The sequence below is a fragment of the Cavia porcellus genome, unplaced genomic scaffold (assembly GCF_034190915.1).
Source record: "Cavia porcellus strain 051 isolate PalLab524CR breed Dunkin Hartley unplaced genomic scaffold, mCavPor4.1 scaffold_8, whole genome shotgun sequence".
Classification (NCBI taxonomy): Eukaryota; Metazoa; Chordata; class Mammalia; order Rodentia; family Caviidae; genus Cavia; species Cavia porcellus.
Window position 1 is genome coordinate 11,487,300 of NW_026947491.1, and position 6,000 is coordinate 11,493,299.

Here is a 6,000-nt window from a genome sequence, read left to right on the forward strand (position 1 = left end):
AGATAACATCAGGGCTGGGATGTGGATTCAGGGCAGTGTGGATTAAAGGAGAATCTGTTTAGCAAGGACTTTAGAAAAAACCTGGATGAAAACTCCACATGCCTCTATCTAGGAAGCTTCCTATGTTAGCCTAAAGGGAGAGCAGCCAACTGGCTAGAGGGTGATAGTTGGGTAGCAGGTGGCAATGGGAACAAAACTAGAACTCATGGTCACCCCCCTTACTGACCACACCTGGCATCAAGCCAGGCGCCCTGGGCCCAGGTGATAGGTGTTGCAGGGGTGGAGGCAAGACCACCAGCCAATGGGCAGTGAGGACAACAACCAGGGGCAGGTTTAAAGGACCCTGTTAGCCTGTTCTCTTTGCTCTTGTCCCTGCCATGCAAATGTGCTCTCCTGCTTTGTACCTGAGAGTTCCTTAAGGGCTTTATTTCCCCGTCTGTTGAGCTGTGGTAGCATTTATATTACTTCAGAAGAAATCCAGCCAGCAAAGCAGGCCTCCTCTCCCCCTTGCAGCAGCTCTATGTTATTGATGATAGCTATTCAACCCAAGTTATAAATAAGGAGTTAAACAGAGGATAGATACTGGGAAATTGGAAGCAGTTCTTCAAATGGGAAAGGGAGAAGATAGCAAGGTGGGAGGGAAGGAAAGGAAGGAGTTGAAGAAAGGAACTGAAGCAAAAATTGGAAATGGAGCTTTTGCAAGTGTGGAGAGAAAAAAGGGTTGGGAAAGGGGCAAAATTTCAGACATTATATACACGTGCAGGTTCCCTTGTATGAATGTGACTGTTACGTACTTCATATACTAACACATCTTGTAAAAGACTTTATTTACAAAACTTTTTCTGTCTTGAAAGAAGAAAGCAACTTTGAGTTAAGGCTGGGCAGAAAGTTTGAATGGTGAGACCAGGAGGCTGAGTCATGACAGAGGCCTGGGTCCCCACAAGAAATCTTCAGTGGGCTCTGACATCCTGCAAGCCAGGGTCTGAGGAGGGGGAGGTGGCAGAGGGAGCTGAACTGTCTCTCTCTGCATGCACATCAGCAAAAGCTTGCTTCCTCCTCTCAGGCAGTCTGAAAAGGGGTGAGTGACTGCTCTGTCCCTCAGTGCTGTTCTTGAAGTCCTGGCCTGGAAGGGAACTGGTGGTCTGCTTGCCTGCTGGCTCTAGGCAGTAATTGGGACACAGTGGCAGGGTTGTTACTCACACTTCAACCTTAGTAGCCCTGAACAGACCCTGAAATAGGTGAAAAGAAGCTGGTTTGTATGGGCCACAGACTTTGCTTTGGCTTCTGGCCCACAATGCTGTAGTTATGGAATCATTCCCCAACTCCTCCCAAGGACACACCTGGTGCTAACTCAGAGCAGCTGTGAGAACTTATGCTGAGTGCTGGCTGCAAGCCGGGCTACCTCTTCATGAGGATGTGGGCCTGTGAGCCACTGGCTTCTACCACTGTGCAAACTAGGGGTTTAGCCGTTGGAGAACTCGGTGTTCTCACCGAGTGACCAAATTTTGGCAATAAGCAGACTTGAGTTAAAGATGACACAAAGCGATAACTTGGGCAACATTCTGGAAGGGCTGGGTTAAGTGCCCTTTAGCCCTCTCATGTCTTCCACAGTGGGAGCATCAGTTATTGGGCCCTGGGGCTAGTTCTCCACCACCCTGCAGGTATGTATTTCAGGAAAGACCCCTTGGTGATGGAAAGAGTGCTTAAGGTGTACTGAGACCTAAGCTATGTCACCTCAGAGTCTGAGAAACCCAGGACAGGACAGTTTCTGCTGAGCTAAGCCTTTCTGTTTTATGCTCTCACAGCTGTATACTCATCATGCTTACTAGCCCTCCAGGGAGCCTGGCTTCTTCAGTCAGTTCTAGGCAGCTGGGGGTGGTCAGGCCTTGAGCCCAGTCAGGACTTTTGCCTGATTAGTAGCCAATGTTAGCTTTCATGTTAAATTTCCAGCTGCTGTAGGGAGGAGTCTTGTTAACTAGAATACATTTCACAGGTGGAATGAGATCTTGAGGCCTCCCTTTGAAAACCATCTATCCTGTGTCATCTCTTTTATGGAGGCTCTAGTAGTCATTTTCATTGCAGCTTTTCCTCTAGAGAAGAGAGGAAGGAATGGCCTGAAGGAGGGGAGGAATCCGAAGGGGGTAATGAAGGTGTGATGTGTGAAGCTGTCTCTCTGGGAGTCGCTGTGTAACACATGCAAGTGAAAATGCAGATGGGCAGGGGAGGAAACTTGTGGATGGAGTGAATCCTACTCTGTATCTGGCTCCTCCCCTGGTTCTACCTAGACCTAAACTGAGCTCTCAGCTCATCACCCACAGCTAAACTCCATGTAACAAGCATCCCAAAAGAATGTTCAAATGGCCTGCTTGATGCTTAACACAAAGAAAGTCATAATAATCAGTTAACTAATATGCTGAGACTCATTTTCACCTGCGTGCAGAGAGCTGAGTTTATAGGACTGAATCTTTTTGAAACCAGTGTGTGTAAGAAAGCAGCAGTGAGCTGGGTATCTGTGTGATGTGGGAAGCATGGGCTTCTGAAGTACCCATGGGAGATGTGGTGGTCCACTTCCCAAGGTATGAAGGAGCCAGAGAAATTAATTTGGAAAGAGAAAATTATTTATTAAAACACAGGCCTGGTGACACAGCCTCCAGTAGCCAATATGGAATACTGTGTGCCTCACAGCTAAATGGCAGGGTTTTTATCCTGTAAAACCACAAATACCTGCTGGTCTCACAATGCAGGGAGTGGGTGGGTTTGCAGCACACTGCAGAACAGGCACATGGTAGTTACATTTCTTGGGAAGAGGAAGGTTCAGATAAGGGCTGGGCTAACAAGCAATTTAGATTAGGCAAACATCCTCTGGGGAAGGCATATCCTGCAAACAAGCCAGTTTAGATTAGGAAGACATCCTGTTCTGCTCTTATAGTTGCCTTTGATGTTTCTCTTGCCTCCAAGGAGACTTATGAGGGTTTTTTGTTATATATATCGGTTACCACAGGAGGGAGAGAGTGGCCTGAGACTAGGCTTGCTTCTTCCTCTAAATCTTACGTGGATCACTGCCTCGTGTAAGCAGAATCTGCATGCTACATGACTCAAAAAACATTCTTCTGGTTTCCCTGTGACGGGGAATCTGGGCCTTACACTGATTTGAAAGTGATCTTTTGAGGACCCACTCTCGATTGAACTGATTCTCAGTATAAGGTGTTACAGTCAAACACAGCACTGACTCTGTGTGTACAGTTTCTAGTGGCTGGGTTGCATACATAACAAAGAGCTCTCTAAAGTGGAAAGTGTTCCCTGGAAAACAAGTGAGTTTTCTAATGAGAGCCATACACTTTGAATAGTTGTGCATCCAGTGGTGGTCTTTAAGCAAAGTTTTCTAAACACAAACAGCCTAAATATCCTACTGCAAGTAGGCACAGAACAATGTACTCAAGTCTTGTTAAAACTCCTATCTTATTGGGCCAAAAATTTAGTGATAGTCATTCTTGAAGTGTTGATTCTCAAAGGATGATGAATGGACTGAGCACAACAGCATTATGGAGGGAATACTCTAGCCCTCTTGATCATCAGATCTAGCTTTCAGAGCAAGGTCTACATTGTTGCCTTCTTGTCCCCTTATTCTCTGGGCCCCAGTATATTCTAGTAAGTGCTATCTATGCTTTATTGTGGGTGTAATAACTCGGACCCAGTATAAAATCCAAGGAAGCAAGAGACTGAAACTTGGGAAGCAAAGGCTTTATTTCCAGGCCTGGTGACGAGTCTCTGGGAGCCAATTTGGAGACTGCATGCCAGAGACTGAAGGGAGGACTTTAAAAGAGGCTGGTGGAAAAGGGGGGGGGGACAAAGAAACCTTCAGAGCCATCAAACTTGTTGACCAGAATCTGGAAACTTTATAGCTGTCCACGTAGTTCTGACAACCTCGGGAGCCTTTGGCGCCTTTTAGTTACTCCCATCCTGCAGATAATTCTTATCTGCAATAACATTTGGAGAAGTAGAAAGCTAATTATCTCAGGACAGCTCATTAACACTAACAGGTGGGTAGGGCTCGAAAGTTACAAGAAACTAAAATTTAAGCCTTCACAAGGATCTGGAACTTTTGGTGTGTTAAGGTTAAGCCACAACATTTTCCTGTAACTTCTTTGAAGCTAAGGCACATTTTATGACAGACCACCACCGGGTTGGGAAGAGGTCACCAGAAACCCCAAATCTTTATGGCCTAGCCTAGATAGGTAAGGGGAGAGGGAGGCAATAAGGCGCCATACAGAACAGAAAATGGAGGTTGTTTTTCTTTGTGGGGAGGGGATCAGGGTCAGGTAAAGGGTTATGCTAATAAGCAAATCTCCCTGCACACAAGCAAGTTACTACAAACAAGTGTAAATTAGAGGGCCATCCTAGTTTTCTTTAGCTCTTTAGTGGAGAATAGAGGCACCTAACAGTGATTAACAACCCTTGTTAGCTTGTTTTAGCACAACTTCTGTTGTTTGTAAAGGGAAACAATGGTTAACATATCAATTAGGTAAGTTTTACAATTCTTTACAGAGAAGAGCATTGATTAACATATCAATTAGGTCATCCAAAGACATAAGGAAAACACATACAGTAAGCCCCTGTTACAGGTTTTGTTAGGATACACATATAACGAAGCTATTTTCTTAGAGTACAACAGTGGGGATCATGGATCTAAACACTCCTGTGGAACAGAGAGGTATTGGGCACAGAGGACAGGGGGTGTAGAGGACAAGGTAGGATGTGGACAGCAGCTGTGGATAGTGGTATGGGTGCTGTGCACTAGCAAAAAGAGCTTTGTTATGTTTGTATCATGCCAAAGTACCTGTAATGCTACCTACTGTTCTGTATGTTTCCCCCCCCCTCTCAGTGACCTAATTGCTATGTTGATCAATGCTTCCCTCTATAAAGAATTGCAAATCTCTGGTAACCTAATTGATATGTTAACCATTGTTGCCCTCTACAAATAACAGATGTGGTGCTGAAATAAGCTGACAAAAGATTGTTAATTACTGCCAGACTTCTCTGTTCTCTGCTAAGGGAAACAAAGGTCTTCCTCATTAGCAGATTTCCTGATCCACACCCATAACCCCTTTACTTTGTAAACTACAAAGTATCTACAAAGGGGCTGGAAAAAGTTTCAAAGGGGCACACAGCTTTTGCAAACTCTAATTGCACTGTGTCACTGGGCCCAGGATAAAATAAATCAGCACTGCTTTTTAAAAATTCATTTTTGCCCCATTTTTGAACTCGAGTTTTTAGGGGCTCCTTTGTGGATTACAAGAATGGGTAGCAGAACTCACTTCAGCCCTGAGGTTCTGTTGAAATGCAAACCCCTCTGCCCTATCCTTCCAGCCTGTGGGCTTCTTTTTCAACAGAAACTGAGGGTCTGGAATTGTCTCTCATCCTGGTGATTTAAGGTCTTTAGGGTAAACCTCTGCAGACAAAATCGGATCTTCTAGCAGATTGGACTTTAGCCATAAGTGGAAACACTGGATATTCTCTGCCTTCTGGTACTGGCTGTGGGTCCTTCCCTGCCTGTACAAAGCAAGCGTGTGTATCTGTTGGAGCTGATAAAATCAAAGTGCTAAAACACAATACTGAGCTTAAATGCTCTGGCAGAGGAAAAGACCTGTGTCGTATAATGAGCCTTCTTCTCTTGATGTCCCAATGCCTAATGTGCCATTTCTGTCTTGAACCCAAAATGGTTGCCCAGCATGGGCAGAACTATACAGTGGAAGCCAGAGCTGCCCTTGAGATGCCATCTTGTGAAGGACTCGCTTCTAGAGTTACTGAGGGCCCTCTCAGGTGATGTTGGGTGAGGTAGGGTTGGCCCCATGATGGGCAGGAATGGAGGCAATGGGTCTGGTTACAAGTCATTCTTTTAATATCATGATGTATACAGAGTTGACAAAAACTTCCAGGCTCATATGTTTTCCAAGTGTTCTGCCCAGAGATTTCATTTTGTTGATCTAATGCACACTTGGC